The sequence below is a fragment of the Schistocerca cancellata genome, chromosome 8 (assembly GCF_023864275.1).
Source record: "Schistocerca cancellata isolate TAMUIC-IGC-003103 chromosome 8, iqSchCanc2.1, whole genome shotgun sequence".
NCBI lineage: Eukaryota > Metazoa > Arthropoda > Insecta > Orthoptera > Acrididae > Schistocerca > Schistocerca cancellata.
In genome coordinates, this window is record NC_064633.1 from 357,439,889 (window position 1) to 357,464,967 (window position 25,079).

At 43.1% G+C, this 25,079-nt stretch overlaps 1 non-coding gene across 1 annotated transcript; it reads left to right on the forward strand.

Annotated features, from left to right (window-relative positions):
- The first annotated feature begins 7,416 nt into the window (after positions 1 to 7,416).
- Positions 7,417 to 7,491, forward strand: Trnaw-cca (transfer RNA tryptophan (anticodon CCA)). The gene has a single exon. It is a non-coding gene; the product is annotated as a tRNA-Trp (tRNA).
- The last annotated feature ends 17,588 nt before the right edge of the window (positions 7,492 to 25,079 follow it).

Consider the following 25,079-nt stretch of genomic DNA (forward strand, 5'->3'; position numbering starts at 1 on the left):
AGCTCACAGCCCACCTGACCCACCCGGCTGGGAATCACATCACCTTTTTTCCGGGGAGAGCATACATCATCTCTGTCCATCGACTCATAGACCCACAGTGATGTCACTTTTGTATTATACATTCTAAGACGTACCACAAAGGAAGTATCTGAATGGGACGGAAGTCGGTAAACTTAATGTACATGTACAGACAAAAAATGATTTGCAATTTCATAAGGACTGAATGATTTATTGAAGAGAAGAAATTTCAAAAATTGCGCAAGTCCGTAATGGATTGGCCCAGCTCTATCCTTTATGTAAGTGGTCATTCATCTCGGCGTTGATAGAGTTGTTGGACGTCATCCTGAAGGAAATCGCGCCAAATTCTGTCCAATGATGAGTTAGATCGTTAAGATCCCGAGATAGTGGAAGAGTCCTTCCTGTAATGCTTCGCCGGCCGGGGTGGCCGAGCGGTTCTAGGTGCTACAGTCTGGAACCGCGCGGCCGCTACGGTCGCAGGTTCGAATCCTGCCTCGGGAATACATGTCTGTGATGACCTTAGGTTAGTTACGTTTAAGTAGTTCTAAGTTCTAGGGGACTGATGACCTTAAAAGTTAAGTCCCATAGTGCTCAGAGCCATTTTTAATGCTTCAAAGTTTCCCAGTGACGTTGTACGCCAAGGCAGGGTTTGTCAAGCTTGGATTGAAGAAGGAACTTTCGCTGTGTGTGGATGACCATTATCTTGCTGGAATATAGAGCAAAGATGAATTTCCATGAAGAGTAACGAAAAGAGGCGTAGAATACCGGAGACGTACCGTTGCGCTGTAAAAGTGTTGGGTATGCTAAACAAAGTGGTCCTGCTATGAAGAGAAATGGCCCCACAGATCATCAGCAACAATCAGGTTCGTATTCCACTGGGCGTCTCCAGACACGTCGTCGCTCGTCATTGGGACTCAGTCCGAAGCGGGACTCATCATTCAAAACAATTCTACTCCAGTCGGAGATTACAGTCCGAAGATGCGTCTGGAGACGCCTCAGGTGGCAGTGAGGTAGCCACCTTACTGTTGTCCGCCATAATGCCCGCTAATCAGGAGGTGCCATTTCTTCCCTTAGCGGGACCCCTTTGACTGCCTTTCACGGCAACCTTACAGCACAACGGTACGTCGACGGTATTCTTCGCTCTCTTTCGTTGTCCTTCAGGGAAATCCATCCTGTGCTTAAACATTCCTTTGCCTGCATGGTCGCCGGACCTCTCCCCAATGGAGAACATTTGGAGCATTATAGGAAAGGCCATCCAACCGTCTCGGGAGTTTGACTATCTATAGAATTGGGCGCGATAAAGCGTAGGATGACAATCAACAACTCTATAATGCCGAGATGACTAACTTCTTGTATAAGGGCCGGAGGTGGACCAACGCATTATTGATTGCCCAATTTGTGAAACTTTTTCGGTTTCATAAATTATTAAATATATCTTAATTTTTTAATCCATTTATGCACATAACCGAATTCCGTCCTGTTCATAAAATTGCTTTGTGGTGCGTCACCTTGCGGCAGTTCCAAATCCACAAATGAGCTACCTGACTCAGGGTGACACACAATTTAAGCCTGTCGAGAAAAACTGCTAAATAATGTTCTTAGAGTGCATTTTTCTGGCTGTTAATCAGCTGTAACTTACACATCTGTTTGTGACATCCCCCAAGGCTGTTTCCTATAGCACATCGGAAATCTTGTAATGCGAATCAAGATCAGATGATAGGCCGACGCTCTGGCCTATCAGACAGTAAAATCCACCTTACAGGACCTAATAGGCGAAAAGTATGAAGGAACTTGACTGTGTGATCAATTTGTGTTCACTTTAGTAAAATACTTGCACTCTCAGCGGCTGCTGCGTACGCCTCATGGTGCCCCCTTGATATATGTGGCCCAACTAGCACTGTAACATAGACATTCTCCTGGTTTTGCTATCAGCCTAACTTTCCATCTTATAAGGAATGTCTCTCAGCACGAAGGGCAATTGCTGTTGAATTTGTATTTAGAAGCTTTACGTACCACTGTGATTAAGCTGGTGAAAGTATTGAATTGTGTTACCCTTAGTTAATCCACTACCGGACTTTGATAATGCGCCTCAAGCTCCTCAACAAAATGCAAGAAACAATAGGCATCTTTGGCGAAAAAATTTTCTGGACAATCCTCAGAGTCACTTTCTTCAGCTGCAAAATCAAATGCCACCTGAATCACATTTCTGAATTCACCAACAAGTGGTGGAGTAGAGTGTACCTAGCCGCTTGCCAGAAATGTTGAAGCTTCACCTGTTACACTGGAGTAGAGAGCTGGTTATGGAGAACAGAGGGCACTTTTATTACGATTCTTCCTAATTTAGTCACTGCAGACAGTCCTTATAGAGTCTCTTATATTTGTTGCATATATCTTAAATGCTGGAAGAAATCCCAGAGTCTGTACGTAATTTGTTGTTCTCGGCATAATGATCGTACATACAATGCCTTGACCCGAAATTGACTAAGTTACTATTGTTGTATGTTTGTGAGCACTCTAAGAATCACCAAGTAATGTAAATATCTGGTTATTTACGGTATTGTCACTAACAACACGAAAAAGGTTTTTAAATGGTCGTTCGTTGACATTTTTCCACTTGGGCTAATCTCCAAATGTATGTTTAGTGGATGGGTATCTTCAACAGCCTTTTTAACTTCCGGACCGAATCTTCTTTATCCTGAAGAGAAAAGTACGGTTATTTTGTGGGGTGCCCAATCACTAAAAGCCCAAAATCTGTCGTATACCTTTGAATTGTGTTTAGGTGATTTTTCTTGTTTTGCGGTCACAGTAACTCCATCACCGCCGCCTAACCGTGGGTCGTAGGTACGTGGGGGACATAGAAGGCTTGTTTGTAAATAGGTCCAGAAGGGTGATTTTGCTACCTCATGAAATAGGTAACTGACCGCCCAACTCTTGACGCAAGTAAAAGCATGATATAAGGCGAGAAAATAAATTAGCGGTTCGATCGCTTTCGGAGGCTCTCGAATGTTGGAGGCTGTCATTTGCTGCACGAATCTCCATATATCTTCCGAAGAGGTTTAGTTAGATGGTGGTCATCATTGCCGCCTAAGGAGACAAACAGGGAATTCTGACAAACCAATGTTGTGCAGTCGCTGCCTCGTGGCAAATCTCCTGTGATACAACATTGCCCGGACGTCCTTAGGGAGGAAGACTCCACATTATGGACCACCAGATGGAGGGTTATTTGATCTCCAGCACGTTACGAGGAACACGATGAAATAGTAAGTTGCGAAACTCCTTGGTCCTGGGCGCACACGTGTGTGAGAGGCTGATAAGTGCGTAACTGTATTCGACGAAAAAGGCCAATAAATGAGACGTGAGGTGTGACGTGGCCGACAGACACTGGTTGTGAGTCCCTCAAGCAAGCTGCGTGCTAATCATGTGCCCCATCCGACCTATTGTCTTCTCACAGTGTTCATATACAAGGCTGCAGCTCGCATTCGGACGTTGACGAGTCCGAGGCCGCGATCACGTGGGGGCAGGGTAGGAGTCCCATAACGGACTTTAAACATGGAAGCAGCCGTAACATAATAGCCGAGGGCCACCTGAAGGTTACGCTCAATTATGCGACATTCACCAAATTTGATGCCATATAACGATTTAAGGAACTCAAGGCGTTGAAGGGTTATCATAGAGCGGAAGAGATTCTGGCTGACGTCGTTGCGGATGACGTGTAACAGCCGAAAGAAATTCATAGCTGCTTTATTTGTTACGGTGGAGTAAAGCATGTTCCAAAATGCGGCATTAGTGGCATGGATATCACCTTCTTAGAAGCATCGTCCAATGTACATAGGAGAAGACCACATTCATAGCATGCCTGTAGCAGTCCTACAATGCCTAATCAGTTCAAGGACTGCTCGAATCTCCCAACCGGTGCAGACGAAAAGGAGAAGTCGTTGTAGTGTGCGCGGCAGCGAAAAGCGTGATGGTAGAGAATGAGTCCGGAGAGCCCCAGCGACAGCGCCCTAAATAGGGGCTCTAGGGCAATAGCGCACGAGAGGGTACAGAGGGGCATACTTGCCCATTAAGTGGCTGACATGTACGAGCCTTGCCAAACGACTGTTGACTTGGACTAGTGAGGTGGCACCGCTGTAAAGCTGCCAGAGGATGCCGAGCAAGAGAGACAGGAGGCCCATGCGGGCTGTTACCGAATATAGGAAACGGTTGCGCGCTTTATCAAAGGCGCTATCGAAATCTATAGCAAAGGCCACTGCACAGACTCTGCAGGTCGCCGCCATCGCAGTTACGTAAGCAGTTAAGTTGCGACATTCGCCTGTGGCGTTCTATATGTTAACCTGCCCCAGGCGTCGTTTGCTATAGGGATAGGATACAAGGGAATATCGTCTGGTGTCGTATTGCCAGTAAACGGGCCAAGATCTTGTAATCTGCAATGAGTAGAGTGAGCGGTCAACTCTTTGTAACAATCGAACCACGGGCTGGTGTGTGGACCGGAATGATGATGCCCTAAGTTAAAAGGCGGATGGGACTGCTTCGTCAAATGCCGTCAGTTTCTGGAACATAATTGTCCACTGCGTCGCTTTGAGCCCACAGAAGGTTCCGTAAAACTCAATCGTTAAGCCGTTGATGCCGGGCCATGTGTTGACTGCGTCGACGACTTCGTCTCGCGTGAGTGCCACTGTTGAAATATCAACCTAATTAAGGATGAGGGTGGACGTGACCTAATTCAAGACGGTGTCTTCCGTACCAGCGTCGGTATCCTCTTCCCTGTAAGTACGTCATCAGCGTTCGAGATAGGCGGTAACGATATCTTCCTGATTAGTCACCTACAGCTCATGAGGCATGACGAGAGTGTCGATGACCAAGCGAAGTGGCGCAGTGGTTAGCACACTGTACTCGCATTCGGGAGGTCGTCGCATCCGGCCATCCTGATTTAGGTTTTCCCTGATTTCTCTAAATCGATTCACGCTAATCCCAGGATGGTTCCTTTGAAAGGGATCGGCCGATTCCTTCCCTATACGTCCCTCATCCGACACGACCGATGACCTCACTGTTTGGTCCCTTCCCCCAAATTAACCAACAAACCAACCAGAGTGTCGATGATCTGATGAGATACCCAGAAGAATTTTAATGACATTGACACTGGCCCCGAAAGCCTAGGTATCGATACGCATGCGACAACATGCATACCAGTTTCCTTCAAAACACCGCGCATAAAAACCAGACTTTTCCGGAGCTCATACCTCGGGTTTTATTGGTGACAGAAACTTTGGGTCACGTGTTTTGTGTAGTCCTTGGGTTAGGGACCATTTGTCTCCCTCAATCGAGGCATCTTCCTGCTGTAATTATCCTACAGTACAGGATCAAAGTTTGAAAATCAGACACTTCCTTCCGTTTAGACAAATGGCCGTGGTTTACAGTGCACCTAAGGGGCGCATGAAGGAACCATTTAGTTCATGGGTGGTTTCTGAGAAAACCTGGAAAAACCATTTTTCAACTTTTTATCGCCGTCAGCAGCGGATATCTTGATAACTAGTAGATTGGTCAGTTGTTAACGGTTTGTTTGCTAGGCGTTTATCTAGAAGTGCCAACTTCCCGTTCTCAAAAAATTTTATCCGCTATCGAGAAAGATCCTAAAAACATTTTTTTGGGTACCAAATATAGCCGTGATCTAATAGATGGCTATATGCAGCAAATGGGTGAATTTTTTTACAATTTATTCCTGATAACACGATTCGATCTACCTTTAAAATTTTCTTGACATCTTTATCCGTTTCCGAGGTGCAGAGGTTCTAAGTTACCCTAGTTGTACACGTAAAATCCAGTGTGAGGCGAAAACATAGTGTATAAAGTAATGTAAACGGAGAAACATGTTGTAAAGTATCTCAGTCTTCATCAGACGTATTCTGGAAACCCCATGTTGCAGTACTGAAACTCCCTCCGAACAGATGTTGAAATTCCAGCGGTACTGACCGACCGCCGTGTCATCCTCAACCCTCAGGTGTCCATATCAGCATTCCACTGGATATGGAGGGGCATGTGGTCAGCGCACCGCTCCCCAGGTGTTTTCAGGTTTAGTGACCGGTACCCTACTTCTCAAACAAGGAACTCCTCTGTTTGTATATCAAGGACTGAGTGCACCCCGCTTGCCAATAGTGCTCGGCAGACCGGATAGTCACCAATCCAAGTGCTAACCAAGCGCTTAAATTTGGTAATCTGACGAGAATCGGTGTTACCACTGTGGCAGGGGTGTCCGCTTGTACTACTGAAGCATATGCAAGAAAAATTCTTGTGCACGTAAAATCCGGTCTGAGATGTAAGACTAGTTTCGCGTTTTTTAAATTTCATATACGCAGACCATCAAAATTTTACTGATCAATAAAGTTATTTTCATGTGAGTGACATTCCCTATTGTGGCACGGAAAAGTAGTAAATAGCGGAAAAATGCTCGTATCGGAGTACAAATAGGCGAATATTCTCCTCTATAAAAAGGTGTGACAGAAAAATAGGTTATTAACTCCCTCATTGTATCTTCCTCAGCAATTTTAACAAATTTTCCCAAAAATTTCTCATGCGAACTTATTCGCGCTTTTTTATACTGAGAGAAAGAAGTAAAAGTAACAAAAGTAACAAAATGCTGGAAGATAGTAGGCAGTGGTTTTGGTACTGAAAGAGCGAAGTGGTAGTGGCAGAGAAAGAGGAACGCGGTGACAATGGAACATACAGCAGTCGAGTCTGACACAACAGTGCTAGCAAAAGCGTGAACGAGACAGTGCCATGGAAAGAGGCATAACAAGAGAGCAGTGGGGAGGAATGAATGAGGTAGTAGCATAAAGAGAGACGCGGTGACAGTGAGAGGAGGCACTAGTAGTAGGAAGAACGAAGGAGACTGTGGCTGTGAAGTAGTAGAAAGTTAGAGAGACATAAACAGAAAAAAACAAAACAAGATTTGAGAATGAGATTTTCATACTGCAGCGGAGTGTGCGCTGATATGAAACTTCCTGGCAGATTAAAACTTTGTGCCCGACCGAGACTCGAACTCGGGACCTTTGCCTTTCGCGGGCAAGTGCTCTACCATCTTTTTCTTTTCTTTTTTTTTTAATCTCATTTTGTTCGTTTTCGTTCGTTGTATCTGCTCGGGGCGGACGTCACAAGATAACCGTTTCAGTTCGTTGTTGATCTATTAACTCAGTTTTTTTTTATTACAGAAGGCAGCTAACCTTCTGACCGAACACGCTGAGGTACCATGCCGGCTACCATCTGAGCTACCGAAGCACGACTCACGGCCGGTCCTCACAGCTTTACTTCTGTCAGTATCTCGTCTCCTACCTTCCAAACTTTACAGAAGGTAGGACACGAGATACTGGAAAAAGTAAAGCTGTGAGGAGCGGGCGTGAGTCGTGCTTCGGTAGCTCAGATGGTAGAGCACTTGCCCTCCAAAGGCAAAGGTCCCGAGTTCGAGTCTCGGTCGGGCACACAATTTTAATCTGCCAGGAAGTTTCAAAACAAGATTTAGGCTGAATACATGAGTGATAAGGACTAGTGGGAGAGAAAAGGTGTGACCGACTTACAGCGAAGGATTAGTGTTCGTGAGCAAGCTGCAGTTATGAGACCTTGGGGGAGTGAGAGATGAGCTGCATATTAAAAAGGGCGCGAGTACGTTAGTACGCCAAAATTTTTAAAAGTGCTGCGACTGCTGATGATGATGTTTGGTTTGTGTGGAGCTCAACTGCGCGGTTATCAGAGCCCGTACAAAGTCCCAATTTTTACACACTCCATTTTCTTTTCAGAATACAATCTAGTCACTCTCGCAAATGATGATGATGAAATTATGAGGACAACACAAACACCCAATGCCCGGGCAGAGAAAATCCCCAACCCTGCCGGGAATCGAACTAGGGACCCCATGATCTAGAGGCAGCAACGCTAGCCCCTAGAGCACGAGCTGCGGACTAAAGGTGCTGAGGAATGAAAAGTGAGCAGCTCGTGCCCCAGTTTTCAGTCAGAATCTTTTAAGCAGGAGAATGTTCGCCTTTTCTGTGCTCCGATAGGAGCATTTTCCCGCTGGTTTATGCAATATTTCAACAAGTTTTCGTTTCTGGACGTATATTTTTAGGACTTCTTCCCATTTTGCTAATACAGAACCCTTTTTTATGCCACCCAGGTTAAACAGTTGACTAGTTTGTTATGAATCAAATATTTGTCAGATAATCAGAGATGTAGGAACTATAGTAAATGCTTGGGAGTGTAACTGCAGGTTACTAAGAAGCAGAATTTACTTACGTGTTCGATGAATACAATTAGGAAAGGTCAGATTTATCAAGTGAGCTATGAAATACTGCACATAGCTAACGACGGGAGAAAAAGGAGTCTATCAGAAGAAATTCGACTAATTTTGACACGAACCATAGTCTGAATCGCAATAGCCATTCTTAGTTATCACTTCATCACTTGCAACATGTTTAGGAGTACGTTAACAGACTTCCACGCCTGGAATAAAGTTTGAGCCAGTTGTACATTAGCTTCAGTTGTCACCTGACAATGGGCAAATAAGCCGAAATCTGTCTCGTAGCACGTGGATACTAATAAAACAATCGCATATGTCTTTATACTTTTAGGATTATCGGAACAAATGTTGAGCGTAATAAATAACGACAGACTGTTGGATTCATTGTTGAGAGTATTACGAATAAATCACAATCCTGGAAAATGTTAAAGTATTAAAAAACTAGAAACCCGCCTCGATTGCGTAAAAAGCACCAAGTGTTAACCTAGGTTTCGGTGTAGGTAACTACACCTTCTTCAGAACAATAAAACCCACAAGTGCCTAAGATGACCTTTTAAGGTCTTCTTAGGCACCTTAAAAGGTCTTCTTACGCACTTGTGTGTTTTATTGTTCTGAAGAAAGTGTAGTTATCTACGCCGAAACCTAGGTTAACAATAGGTGCTTTTTACGCAACCGAGGTGGGTCTCTAGTTTTTTAATATATTAACTAACGATTGCTGACGCGCTGCGATGTTGAAGGTTCTTAAAATGTTAAAGCTTTCCAAAAGGGTTTTGTGGTAGTGTTCTTCATGGCTGACTTCGTAATCTGATTCCAGCAAACACAGCGCCGTTAATTTCCGCGGTTCCTTTTCATGTGCGCTTCTGCATTTTAAAAAGCGCTCACCTCTGATCGTGTTCGATAAACAGCGCTGCTCAGCAAAACTAGCTGCTTCTGCTGCCTGTGCCTGCTGATTTCTAATTTCCGGCGATGGGCCTGTATCGTTCGCCAGACAGGCGCCTTTTAATTAATTCACGTGGGCAAGAGAGCACCACACACGTTGGCGAGGCTACAGCCTCTTGGCCCAGCGGACTCGTAAAACTCAGAAATTAAAAGCGCCGCTGCCCGACGGAAATTGGTATTAAAATTTTAGGTTCGGGTGCGCGGGGAGCAGCCGAGATTACGTATCAAATGCAGAACTGCTTCGCTCATTCCTGACGAAGCCGAAAGCCCAGAACTGTAACTTTTTCATTCGTTTTTTCCCCTGAAACTCGATTGCTAGTATAAACGTAAATATGGTTTTTGAGGCCAGAACATCTGTGACTGCCACCTTTGTGTACCGGGTGAGACTTATAAAGGATAGGGTTGTCGGGATAAAATAACTACTTGTTTTTAAGTTTGAGATAAAATGCCACTGTATTCTGCGAAACACACTGGAAAGTGTCCTTGAGCCTGAACCAATTTCTAAATTGTTCCAAGTGTGTCCGTAGTTTTACAAGTGAATAATTCATGTTGTTTGACTTTTTTATGTTCTGTACTTTTAAATGTATTTTCTTTCACTCAACTTTCTATTTCAAAGATATGTAGCAAAGCTCCAGATATGTTTTATCTATTGCTTCTTACTAAAATATCTTTGACCATCTAACATTAATCTTCATATATTAAAAGTTAAATCTGAAGTAATATAACACAAACTTTCGACTACAAAATGACAGTTCTTAAAATATCCTGTTCACATTATGACCAATAATTTCCAATTGTTTGTTCCATTAGTTATCAATGATTTTAGATACTGCTATGGGTTTTCTTCTTAGAAATCTTTTCTGAAGTAGCCAACATTCATTGATAGACAGAACCCCCTTTTAATCCACATTGGAATGACAGGTTTTCCTGCAGACAACTTCTGTGAGCAAATTCTGACAAATCTATGGCACGAGAGCACTGGAATCATTGGTATTTGATATATCTAAGGAGCAGAGTTTGAAGTCTGGAATGAATTTTCACTCTGCAACTTAATGTGTGTACATTTCATACTTCCGGCAATTTCAAGTTACTGAATCACGAGAAACCTAGTTCCACCTTCCCCAACCCATATGACAGAGCCCAGACGTTGCTTTGACAGAGTGTGAGTCTGAATTTTCAGTCCTTGGATCAAATGCAGCTCTTTAGTATGTGTGTGAGTGACATTTAATCCTGTTTTTGTTTTGGTAATATTATGGTATTCGTTTGAAAATTACTTTATACGTAGTGAGCGTTTTTTTTTTTTTTATTTTGAGGCAGCGAAATATTTCAAAACGTACGCCTCAGGTTCAAATAATGGGAAAATACCTGTTTCTTATTTTTTTAAATGTTGTAAGGACATGTTCACCTCCTGTCCAAACCCCAGGCGATTATGGGGGGGCCTCCACTGTGGCCGAGTGCTTCTAGGCGCTTCAGACCGGAACCGCGCTACTGCTACGGTTGCAGGTTCGAATCCTGCCTCGAGCATGGATGTTTGTGATGTCCTTAGGTTAGTTAGATTTAAGTAGTTCTAAGTCTATGGGACTGATGACCTCAGATGTTACGTCCCATAGTACTTAGAGCCATTTGAACCATTTGATTTGATTATGGAGAGGGAGGTGGGCAACATTGAAATCTTCAGTAGGAGCATCACATTTTTACTATAGAAACGGATTCTGTGGGAAAAAATACGTAACTTTTGTATGAAACACTTTTTTGTTGCACAATACATGGCACTGTAATAGACAAACAATACAAATAGGATCGAAAAAAATAGACATGGGTGGCAAATGATTAAAATGACTGTCCGGCTGTTGTCCCCGTGTAGCTTTTTTAAAACGTTCGTTCATTATTCGATTCGGTCTCATTGCGTGCACGTCGTCCTTCTTTTCTTAAAAACATTCCTTCATAACCTAACAGCATTGTTAGTTAGAATGTGGGCTATTACGATAGAACAGAAAACTGAAACGGCTACACTCATAGAGAAAGTGGCAGGAATGTCAAAGATGCTGTAATCGCTTAGATTCAACATTTTCGTAACAGCCTGCGCTCAAGTGGATCTTTTGTCGGGATATTCGACATTTTCCGCTTGGGGAGCTATACAACCACCTAGAAGGAATCGAAGAAGAACATTTGCTGGAAACAGTGATGAAACTGCGATATTAGCTGCAGTGAATCATAACCTCCTCATTAATACTCGTGAATAAAGTCGTGAATCGGGAATTTGTCAGATTACTAATTGCCGACCTTCACGAACGGTTAAACGACACAACATGCATTTCTTGGAACGTGTAAAGGCAAAACCGGTTACGCCAAATGGAACATTAAAGTCCGTGGAATGTGAATGTTTGATGTGGAATAGTTAGTGACAAAATTATTGGTCCATTATTTATCGGTGGCGTCTCAAATGGTGACAAATGTCGAACATTCCAGTATTTCTTACATATCTGCACTTGTACCTGCGACATACAGGGAGATTTCAACGCAGTAGCTATCCAGCACATTATTCTGTAGCAGCACGGGATGTATCAGTTCGCCTGTACAAACGTCGATAAATCGGAAGTGGTGGTCCAGTGCCTTGGTCTGCAATATCGCCAGATCTTAACTTCTCCTAACTTTTGTTTGTGTGGTTACTTGAAGAGTGGAGTTTATAATGAGGTGCCAAAAACGCAATACAACAATGTTCAATACATCAACAATGTATCTCAGCGGATTACACACCGCAAGTACTCTCAGTTGTATCGAATCATTCCATGTACGAATAAATTAGCGCAACGAAGCGTGAGGCGACATTTTTGAGCATTTAAAGTGAAATAATCCTTACAAACCTTCCCCCCCCCCCTTTAGTGAGAAGTAAGGCAACACTCTTCAGACCGGCTTTTTTCATAATTACTGAACACATTTGTTTTTCGTTTCTTAATCTAACACATTTTTCTCAAGATACTGCCGTTTTGGAACTTAATCGAATGATTTGTCGCTTAAAGCACCGTCTATAGCGAAACGACGAGGATGTTATATGCAAAAGTAACGTATTTTTTCCCCTGTGTAATCCGAATTTATTGCATAAATGGGAAGTTCCTAATTAATATATCATAGTTGTTTCCCGCCCTATCCCACCAGCATTGGCAGCCGAAGACATCCGGCACACGAAGTCAGTCTCATTCTACCAATGGCCTTGTCAAAGAGGAAGCAGGAGCGGGCAGAGGTTCAGGGCACCCACCTACCTTTGGGGTGGGAAACTGCCCCTAAATGCGGAAGACCCAGCAACGATCAACAGCATGAGGATGCGAAGGGAATGGAAACCGCTGCAATAAAGACACATAACGTGTATGCACAGGATATATGGCCCGTAATCGAAGAAGTGCCATAACGATCTCTCATTGGCAAAAGCTTCCGGAATAGTGTCCAATTCGAATCTATGGGAAGGGACTGCCATGGGCGAGGTGACCATAAAAAAAAGATTGAATAACCAGCGAACAGATAACGTACTACGTGTCAGGACGTGAAACGCCTGGAGGTGGTAGGGAAGCTAGAATATTTGGAAAGGGCAATGCTAAGGTTCAAATGACTCTGAGCTCTGAGATCATCCGTCCCCTAGAACTTAGAACTACTTAAACCTAACTAACCTAAGGACATCACACACATCCATGCCCGAGTCAGGATACGAACCTGCGACCGTGGCGGTTGCGCGGTTGCAGACTGTAGGGCCTAGAGCCGCTCGGCCACCCCGGCCGGCAGTACTGTAAGGCTATACATACTCTGTTAAGAAATAACTAAGTCGGCAGTTCAGTTGAAGAGGAATGGAAGTCTCTATAAAGGGCAATCACAGAAGTTAGAAAGAAAAACATAGGTACAAAGAAGGGAACTGGAAAGAAACCATGCGTAAGGGTCTATACACCGAGGAAGCAATGACGGCATTAACAGGAAAGATCAAGAGTGGAATTAAAATTCAAGGGGAAAGGATATCAGTTATAAGATTCGCTGATGACATTGCTATCCTCAGTGAAAGGACAGAGGAATTACGGGATCAGCCGAATGGAATTAACAGTTTAATGAGCACAGAAAATAGACTGAAAATAAATCGAAGAAATACAAAAGTAATGAGAAGTTGGAATGAGAGAAAAGTGAAACTAAACGTCAAGGTTGATGTACATGATGTAAATGAAGTTAACCGATACTCTTACGTTGACAGCAAAATAACCTGTGACGGACAGGTCAGTGAGGACATAAAATGCAAGCAGCACTGGCGAAAGGGGTAATTCTGGTCAAGAGAATTCTACTAGTATCAAAATACGCCTTTATTTTAGGAATTAACTTCGGAGGATGTAATTTTGGAGCACAGCATTCTATGGTAGTGAAACAGAAACTGTGAGAAAACTGGAACAGAAGAGAAATGAAGCATTTGAGATGTCGTGCTACAAACGAATACTGAAAATTAGTTCGATTGATAAAATGAGGAATGAGTATATTCTGCACAGAATCACAGAGGGAAAGACTACGTGGAAAACCCTGACAAGTAGAAGGGACTGGCTGATAGAACATCTGTTCAGGCATCAGGGAATAACTTCCATGATACTAGAGGGAGCTGTAGAGCTGTAGATGGTTAAAACTGTAGAGGAAGCCAGAGACTGGAACGTATTCAGCAGATAACCAAGGATGCTGGTTGCTAGTGCTACTCTAAGATGAAGAAGTTGGTACCGCAGGGGGATTGGTGGCGGGCCACAACAAACCAGTCAGAAGACAAAAAAAAAAAAAAAAAAAAAAAGAATTTACTTGTAAGATTTGTCATGAAGAACATGTTGTGCGTGCTATAGAAAATATGTATGTATCATGCACTTAATGCATCACAGGTTTCGTTGTATTGGTTGCAAGTATTTTTGTGTATTTTCATGACTACATGATTCAAGGTGACGACTAGTCTGCGACACGGTACCTGCCATCCATCTGCCTAATAAGGGTCTGGAAAGAGCACAGAGAGGGGTATCCAAACCGGGGACTAGGACTCAGCTGGGTAGAAGGGTCAACATCCTGACCTATGATTTTGATGTCATTTTAATAGCACAGAATGAGAAACATCTGGTTCAAATGGCAAGAGCGTTAATGGAAGAGGCAATGCGAGCAGGCATGAAGATAAAGATAGGTCGGAAAATTAAAATGACTCCAAGCACTATGACACTTAACATCTGAGGTCAGCAGTGCCCTAGAGTTAGAACTACTTAAACTTAACTAACCCCAGGACATCACACACATCCATGCCCGAGGCAGGAGTCAAACCTGCGACCGTAGCAGCTGCGCGGTTCCGGACTGAAGCGCCTAGAACCGCTCGGGCATAGCGGCCGGCGAAGATAGGACGAAATAGCTCGTAGTGGAAGACTAAATGAGTTCAAATATCTTGGAGCTGTATGCAACTAATGAATGAGATAGACCACGAAATGATGGAGAGGATTCAAGCAGAAACTGGTCAAGGTTTGCGTTGGAAAGCTGCTCACGTCCCGGCTTCTGTCGAGATCCACGAAAATTGGGGTTGATAAAAAGGAAACTCCTGTCATTTGAAAACGGTGTTCTGAGTCGTATTCTGCTATCAGTGAAGCTTCGAAACTACTGGAGAAAAAGGAAAAATTGCGAACTGCAGGAGCTGTACAAGTCACTGGACATAGTGGCTATGATTAGAGACATCAGTGTCCGCAGCTCGTGGTCGTACGGTAGTGTTCTCGCTTCCCGCGCCCGGGTTCCCGGGTTCGATTCCCCGCAGGGTCAGGGATTTTCACTGCCTCGTGATGACTGGGTGTTGTGCGCTGTCCTTAGGTTAGTTAGGTTTAAGTAGTTCAAAGTTCTAGGGGACTGATGACCATAGATGTTAAGTCCCATAGTGCTCAGAGCCATTTTTGAAGAGACAGCAGTCTGGTGGTAAGGGCACATAATGCGTCAAGGAGGAGAGACCACCAGGAAGGTAGTGCAAGAACACACCAGAGGCAATAGACCAAGGGGTAGACCACGGCTGAGATGGGCTGACGGGGTCAGAGAGGATATGAGTACCACTGCACTAGTTGTGGAACAATACGTGCATTGAGCAAGATGGTGGAGGCTCATTGGTGAGGCCAAGTGCCGCCTACGGTTTGTGTGTGCGAGCCTAGCAAGTAGCTGCACGTGTATGTATGGGATTCGGAACCTGAATGGGGCATGTGAAAATTATTTCGTACTTTTCAATCTAATTTAAAAATGTGTTATATTAGAAACTGAATTTAATAAAAATGTGTTACCTCTGATTTTTACCCTTGTGTGTGAAAATTTTCGAACCGATTTCGAACATTTTCATGAGATTACAGCAGAGTCGTACAGTAAATTTAAGGTTTACTTTAGTTTCTCTTCATGTGAGTCGACCAATATATTGCTTCCTCCTACCTATATGTTCCGAAAAGGTCATGAAGGTAAAAATTAGAGAGATTCGAACTAAACCAGCAAACATTCTTCCCGCGACCAATTCGCCACTGGAGCAGGAAGAAAGGGGAAATGACAGGGGTACACAAAATACCCTGCCACACAAATCAGACAAGAAAGCGCGTAAATATTGTATTGCCATTCAGCTCTGAAATAAATTGAAAGTTTAAGTATTTAGGTCATCGGGAATTGAGTTTAAAATCAATTTCAGAATTTTTATCTGATAGGGAAACAGACAGACAAGAAAACGACCTAACTAAATATTCCTATAACAACCAAAAATTGTGAATTGGTAGTTCAGGGCATTGGAATATTTGCCAATAAACGTTAGGTAAAACCGAAACATGATATGTTGCTACAAGGGAGAAAGAGAATGTTGGCTCAATGCTTGAAATACTAGACTCTGATTCGGTAGGATCGGGAATCGAATCCTCAATCAACCTTTTAGGTTTTGGTGTTTCTTGGTCTCTAGCTGAGACTTAAGGTGAATGCCGGGATGGGACCTTTGCAAGGGAACGGCTGAGTTCCCTTGAAATTTCTCTTCCGTCACGTCGCTGGAGCTTCCGTGGCTTGCAACGAAGTCGTAACCGCTGCCAAAATCACGCATTCTCAAGTATTTACAACAATTCAAACATTATGTGCTAGCATCGCAGGAGTTTAACGATAGCCGACATTACGAGGCAAATTTGAATTTTAATACTTGTCTTTATTGTCGCCCAACTGCTCGAGCAGCTTGTACAACATTTCGATTTCACAGGTGCCTGAGGACCCGCAGGAGATTTTATTTACAAGGAAAAAAGTAGGTGTACAGTAAATGATTCATTTTTCAAATGACCCGGGTGCGAACCAACGAAGACGTAATTTCATGTTGTGTTATAAAGGAAAGGTGTGGGACTATGTACTGTTAAATCACTACAGCGAGAAACATTTAGCCGGACAATCATTTACAGTGGCATAGTTGATTTTGTGGTACGAAAATAGATACTTTATGTAAATGTAGTTACGGACGGTTACGGCCACGAGGTTTTTCTTTTTCCTAGTCATTCCTTGTAACAGCATTTACGCCACGCAATCACAGTAATTACATGCAAAGCTCAACTCATGATTATTAAAGTAAATGTGGCTAAGAATTGTTCTGTAATTTAAGCCGTGAACAAAAGTGCTGGGCTCAGAAAACATGCACTATTGCACGAGCTAATTTTCAAACAATACTTCGATTTATTAAAAAAAACAATAAACGTATTTAGTTACAAAAAACAAAAATAATCATCTAGTGCGATACACGACAGTGACTAAGATAGATTCCATGTCCGCAGAATCGTTCCAAAGCTTTCCGTATCGGCAGAATTACTTTATTAATCATTTGGAATGCCTCACTCCCGACTTCAATAGCACGCTGCTAAGACCCTACTTCATTGAGATGATGAGGTTATTTCACTTCTTATCGGCCTCTTGAAATAACCAGTATTACTTGGACGTTATATCATTTTACAACGTCTACTACATATTATTTACAACTAAAAATTATAGTTTTTGCTACTTACATCTACATAAAACAAGGAAATATTTCATGAAAACCAGAAATATAATACAATGTAGTACAATTTTGTGTTTTAGTACGTTATTTCTGAAATCATTTGTCTCGAGTGTAGTCTGATGTGGAAGGGATGGTTCAAATGGCTCTGAGTAATATGGGACTTAACTTCAGAGGTCATCAGTCCCCTAGAACTTAGAACTACTTAAACCTAACTAACCTAAGGATATCACATACATCCATGCCCAAGGCAGGATTCAAACCTGCGACCGCAGCTGTCGCGCGGTTCCAGACTTTAACGCCTAGAACCGCTCGACCACACCGGCCGGCTGCGGAAGGGAGATGTGGGCGATAAACACAGGAGGAAATAAAAGCATGTTGAAATGTGGTGCTATAAAACACTGCTGAAGATTGGTTTCATACATCGAGAAGATAACCGAGAGGTAATGTAAGGAATTATAGAAACCTTCTAGACACAGTTTGCTAAGAGAAGGAACATATTGGCAGCACACATCATGAGGGATTGAAGAATTGTTAACTTGTTAATGGAGAAAAGTGAATGGCGTAAATTTGAAGAGACAGACGAACGCCTCAGTACTTTAAGCAGTTTAAAACAGATGCAAGGTAAAGTAATTATGTCTGAATAGGCTTGCACAAGGAAGACGAGAATGTAGATTTACATTAATCCAGTCTTCGTACTACAGACTGTTATGACAGAGTTGTACTTTATACTTCAGCACTCTTTCTGTCCGCGATAAATGCGTGTGTTTCACTTTCACTGTCCTATGAATTCATATTAGAAGATTGAAGTCTAGTAGAACATAAAAACTAAGCTATGCTGATTTGATAAGCAGCCCAGCAGAGATGATCTGATATCATGAATTGAAATAGAGAAGTTGTCAGTGGAATGGTAAAGGAAGATAACTGGAGTATCTGGGAGCTAACGTACTGTTCTCTCGAGGCTACCCTAGTTTCTTAGTCAGCAGGTTACGTGTCAATAGTGACTGCATTTAAACACGGAACGAATTTGACAGAGGCGAAGCTAACTTCAAACTAACGCAAAAGAATTATTTTTGGCTTATTAACATTGGAAAATCTGATTTTGTTTGCAGACGATGTCGTTCTGTATAGAAAGGCTGCAACATCAGGAGACTGCAGCAAAGTGTAGGAAGATCTACAAAGGATCGACAATCGACATGGTGGCAGGCAATTTACCCTGAACCTCAATAAAAAGAACATATTGCACATTCGTAGGCGAAACCGGCCGATGCGGTGCAATGGTTAGCCCACAGCACTCGCATTCGAGAGGACGACGGTTCAAAACTGCGTCCTTCTGTCCTGATTTAGATTTTCCGCGATTTTCATGAATCGCTTCAGCCAAATGGCGGGATGGTTATTTTGAAACGGCATGGCCTACTTCCTCGCCGTTCAAACTCGCATGCTGGTTTAGATTTTCCGTGATTTTCATAAATCACTTCAGGCAAATGCACGGATGATTCCTTTGAAAAGACACGGCCAACTTCCTTCCCCACGCTTCCCTAATCCTGTGGGACCGATGACGTCACTGTTCGCTCCCCTGCCCAAAATCAACCAACAAAACATGCAGCAGGTACTATTAACAATAGAGAAAGACCCTACGAAGAGCGGTGTGCTTAATCTAGCGTCCGTTTAGGAATGACGAGAATGATAAGGAGATGTGTTCACACTGGAATGTGAAAAACATCTCCTTAGGATTCTCCAATGGCAGACGCTGCTAAAGGGCCGATGTGCATGACGAGAACGTACATTTCAAGAGGAGCAGGGCAACCATTGGGTTTCCCAACATGAACCTCGCGAAATGATCGGGACCGGAAAGTCAGAGAAATTGGAGCATACACGAAGTTATAAACAGCCGTTTTCCCTACTGAGCAAGATGGCTTGCGGAACATAAATGTGGATGTTGATGTTATCGGAAGGAGAAAACTAAGTTCGTTTTACACAACCAGAGATTTAGCATCATCATCATCTTCTTCTTATTCTTCTTCACTTCAAGCATTAGGCCTTTTATTTGTCTTACCCGTTACGCGACCCATCGCTTCCTCGGTCTTCACTGACTTCTCTCAAGGGGCTTAAATCTCTTTGTATGGGGAGGTTGTCTTCCTCTACTCATTTTTTCAAGATGTTCATTCCAGTGTCTCCTATTTGTTCCAGTTTCTCCTATTTCCTTGTATTCTGTTGAGGAGTATTAAATACATTCAGTTCTTCCTTAATTTCGAAATTGCTGGCTGTTGTGCATCAATTCTCTGCTCCTAGAAACCTCTTCTCCGCTGCATGTACCAGTCTTTCTTGACGTTTACTTATAAGCCACGATTCATTTCTGTGAACTGCTTGTCTCTTTATCGTTTTATTGTTTAGACATTTGTTTATACTTCCACATATATTCCCAGACTTCACTAACTTCTTCTCTGTGTCTTCCTCATTCTGGTATGCTACGTCACAGCCTAAACAGTTAAAATGTTTGACTAGGTATATTGTTCTGCTTTTCATACAATTTTTGTCCATACAGGACATTTTCCTGTGAAAGCCTCTGACTTCGTATTCATTTCTAAATCACCAAATATTACCTCTTCAAAAACCTTACCTAATACATTAATTACCCTTTGTAGGTGACCTTTATCATTCACCAGCAGTTTGGTGTCCTCTGCATATAAAAGAAATTCAAATGGAGATTTCCCCGTCAAAAATCTCCTTTCATTTCCAAGGTGCGTCATCTAATTAAATTAAAAAAATGTGGCTGAAATGGTGCACCCTGGTCTTACTCCTCTGTTTCTGGCTATAGGATGTATTGGAGTGCCATTGCCGCGCGGTGCCTGGTGCCTTGTCACAGTCCGTGCTGCTCCTCCCGTCGGATGTTGGAGTCCTCTCTCGGGTATGGGATTGTGTGTGTGTTGTCCATCCCGTAAGTTAGTTTAAGTTAGATGAAGTAATGTGTAAGCTTAGGGAGCGATGACTTCAGCAGTTTCGTCCCATAAGACATTACCACAAATTAAATTAAATTAGAGTGTCATTTGTATCTAAAATTACAATCGTGTATTATACAGACCGTTTGAAACGTTTATTAGGTTTTGTAGGTATCCTCTTTCCCTCATAATTCTCCAAGGTTTCCTTCTATCACCGTAATCGAAAGCCTTCATAAAATTAATGAACGCTACGTGTGTTGCCCTGCTACACTGCCTCTATTTTTCGATTATTTGTTTTATTACAAATACTGCACCCGTTGTCGATCTGACTTCCGAAATATCACTTGTTCTTCCCCCAATAAACTCTTAACTTTAACCTTTAACCTCTTGTTCACTGTTCTTGCATAAACTTTGTATGTACTGTCAAATAAGCTTATTCCTCTATAGTTGTAACAGCTGTTGTGGTCTCCTGCTTCAAATGGTGATATCACATTTTCCCTTGACCATGCTTCTGGAATAGCTCCTCTTCTCCAGCATATATTAAATAAATTTCGTAATAACTTTTGTATCAAGGAGCCAACATATTTTATCATTTCAGCGTTTATACCATCCATACTAGTAGGTTTCTCTTTTTTGTGGATTTGAGAGCTTATGTTAATTCGTTCGTATTTAGATCATACACACATCCTATTTCAATTTCATCCTCTATATTCTCTGTGGACCACGTTTCTACATATCCCGCGTCCTTGCAATGTTCAATCCACTTTGCTTGTTGGATGTTAATTACTTGAAAAGCTACTTTAGCAGTTTCATCGTTTTGAGAGCTGTCATCTGCCTTCGGTGGATATAGTTTCCTAAGTTTTATCATGAGGAGAATTAGTCTTAGTCAGTGAATGACTATGGAAATAATTAACAGTGTGATATACACAGATCAGCAAGAACGTTATGATCACCTACCTACCGTCGATATAAGTCCGTCCAGCCCGTAGGAGTGTCACCAGGCGAGGAATAACTGTTAGTGACACAGATGCACGGTGCATGTAGTATCAGTGGGCGTGCTGACCATCTGTAAAATGGGGAAGGGGCGCGACCGAGAGCAAACTGTGATAATTCGGAGGTTCGGCACGAGCGTTTCGGTCACCACACGATTTTCGGGTGTTCGAGGAGTGCTGTGGTAATTGTCTTCTTCACGTGGCGAAAGCAAGGTGACATCACTTTCAGACGTTGTGGGGTTGGATGGGCACCTCAAAGCTGAACGGACTGCTAAAACAGGACAGGCGACGTACTGTGGCGGAATTAAGATCATACTGTAATGCTGGGCAGGGTACAAGTGTGTCTGAACACATCGTGCATTGTACACTCCTAATTATGAGAGGAGAAGATGGAGAAGGAAGAGATTAGCGTTTAACATTACATCGATAACGAGGTCATTAGAAACGAAGCACAGGCTCGGATAAGGGAAGGATGGGGAAGGAAATCGGCCGTGCCCTTTGAAAGGCACCATCCCGGCATTTTGCTGAATTTAGGGAAATTGCGGAAAACCTAAATCATGATGGCCGGGTGCAGCTTTGAAAGATCGTTCTCCCGCCTAACGATTGGCCTCCGCAGCGCACGACCCACGCAGGTGCCAATGTTAGCACCACGACGTCGGCAACTATGACTGAAATGGCCACGTACCATCGACAATGGACGTTGTCACAGTTGCAGAGAGTTGCATCATCTGATGAATGACGTTATCTTCTTCATTATGCCGATGGGAAGGCGCGAATTCGTCGTCTTCCAGGGGGAGCTCCTTGACGGCAGTACTGCGTGACGGAGACAAGCTGACGGCGGCTCCAATGTGCTCTGAGGAACATTAACGTGGGCATCCATGGGTCCAATGGAGCTCATGCAAGACACCATGACGGGCAAGGATAATCGTACTATGGTTGCATGTTTTCCGACAGCAGTGCCATTTTCAACAAGATAATCCACCATGCCACAAGACCAGGAGTGTGATCGAGTGGTTCGAGGAACACAGTGGCGAGTTCCAATTAACAGTCCTCCAACTCGCCAGAGCGAACATATCTGGGACTGACTGAACGTGGAGTCAGAGCTCATCTCCCCCCTACCCAGAATTTACGAAAATTAGGTGACTTGTGTGTGTGTGTGTGTGTGTGGGTGTGTGTGTGTGTGTGTGTGTGTGTGTGTGTGTGCAGATGTGATGCCAACTGCCTCCATCGACCTATTAACGCCTCTTTGCTTCCATGCCACGACGCGTTGCGTCTGTTACCCGCACCAAAGGTGGACTTACCGTCTATTAGGTAGGTGGTCGTAATGTTCTGGTTGATCACTGCGGGCATCTCCTGTGACTTCTTAGTGTTCCGTTTGACAACCAGTATTTGTGCCCACACTGATACGCAATAAATATCATTCCAGATGTTTACATCTACATCTACATTTATACGCCGCAAGCCACCCAACGGTGTGTGGCGGAGGGCACTTTACGTGCCACTGTCATTATCTCCCTTTCCTGTTCCAGTCGCGTATGGTTCGCGGGAAGAACGACTGTCTGAAAGCCTCTGTGCGCGCTCTAATCTCTCTAATTTTACATTCGTGATCTCCTCGGGAGGTATAAGTAGGGGGAAGCAATATATTCGATACCTCATCCAGAAACGCACCCTCTCGAAACCTGGCGAGCAAGCTACACCGCGATGCAGAGCGCCTCTCTTGCAGAGTCTGCCACTTGAGTTTGTTAAACATCTCCATAACGCTATCACGGTTACCAAATAACCCTGTGACGAAACGCGCCGCTCTTCTTTGGATCTTCTCTATCTCCTCCGTCAACCCGATCTGGTACGGATCCCACACTGATGAGCAATACTCAAGTATAGGTCGAACGAGTGTTTTGTAAGCCACCTCCTTTGTTGATGGACTACATTTTCTAAGGACTCTCCCAATGAATCTCAACCTGGTACCCGCCTTGCCAACAATTAATTTTATATGATCATTCCACTTCAAATCGTTCCGCACGCATACTCCCAGATATTTTACAGAAGTAACTGCTACCAGTGTTTGTTCCGTTATCATATAATCATACAATAAAGGATCCTTCTTTCTATGTATTCGCAATACATTACATTTGTCTATATTAAGGGTCAGTTGCCACTCCCTGCACCAAGTGCCTATCCGCTGCAGATCTTCCTGCATTTCGCTACAATTTTCTAATGCTGCAACTTCTCTGTATACTACAGCATCATCCGCGAAAAGCCGCATGGAACTTCCGACACTATCTACTAGGTCATTTATATATATTGTGAAAAGCAATGGTCCCATAACACTCCCCTGTGGTACGCCAGAGGTTACTTTAATGTCTGTAGACGTCTCTCCGTTGATAACAACATGCTGTGTTCTGTTTGCTAAAAACTCTTCAATCCAGCCACACAGCTGGTCTGATATTCCGTAGGCTCTTACTTTGTTTATCAGGCGACAGTGCGGAACTGTATCGAACGCCTTCCGGAAGTCGAGGAAAATAGCATCTACCTGGGAGCCTGTATCTAATATTTTCTGGGTCTCATGAACAAATAAAGCGAGTTGGGTTTCACACGATCGCTGTTTCCGGAATCCATGTTGATTCCTAGATAGTAGATTCTGAGTTTCCAAAAACGACATGATACTCGAGCAAAAGACATGTTCTAAAATTCTACAACAGATCGACGTCAGAGATATAGGTCTATAGTTTTGCGCATCTGCTCGACGACCCTTCTTGAAGACTGGGACTACCTGTGCTCTTTTCCAATCATTTGGAACCTTCTGTTCCTCTAGAGACTTGCGGTACACGGCTGTTAGAAGGGGGGCAAGTTCTTTCGCGTACTCTGTGTAGAATCGAATTGGTATCCCGTCAGGTCCAGTGGACTTTCCTCTGTTGAGTGATTCCAGTTGCTTTTCAATTCCTTGGACACTTATTTCAATGTCAGCCATTTTTTCGTTGGTGCGAGGATTTAGAGAAGGAACTGCAGTGCGGTCTTCCTCTGTGAAACAGCTTTGGAAAAAGGTGTTTAGTATTTCAGCTTTACGCTTGTCATCCTCTGTTTCAGTGCCATCATCATCCCGGAGTGTCTGAACATGATGTTTCGAGCCACTTACTGATTTAACGTAAGTGGCAAAAGTGATGTTTTGGTGCCGTTACTACCGTACAACTGAATGTCTTCAGAATGTTTGAGAAAGTTACCTGTTTCCATCACATGCAATAATCGTATATATTTTTTCATTTATTTTACTTTTTTATTTATGTTGGTATGTATCGTACCGGCGCTGCTTTAGGTACTTAGGGCTTAGCCATGAGTAGGCTGGCCAAGTAAAGTGTAATATACTGCTCTTCCTAGAGTAAAGTCCTCTACAGAAATTAAGAACGCAGTTCCAGGACGTGTAGCAATACCATTAGTGCTAGTGGTAACAGAGAAAGCCAAAAATAATTATCCTAATGAAACGGAGACGTGTTATTTCTGCTACCGGACAAATCATTGTAAATGTAAAATTGTGTATCAGTGTGCATTCGATTCCTGATTGTCAATGAAACTGAAGATTACGTAAGATCAACGGTTTGAAGAATCCGTAGGCTGATTATGATCACCAGGTTTACAAAAGTCAGATGAAGATTGTTTGGCATAATGCTAAACATTTGATTTAAACAATATATGAAAACACACGCAGTACTTGCGGAGTGACATTTACCAAAATACAAGTTGCTGTGCTGTCGTACGCTCTTCCATTATTCGTCATTGAATTGCATATGTGGCGATTTCAATGAAGTAATTAAAACACAGCGGAATGAAGCCGCATGCTCACTTCACAACAGGCACATCTACACATGTTACATCATGTTATGTGCATCTGCACTGCAATGGCACAG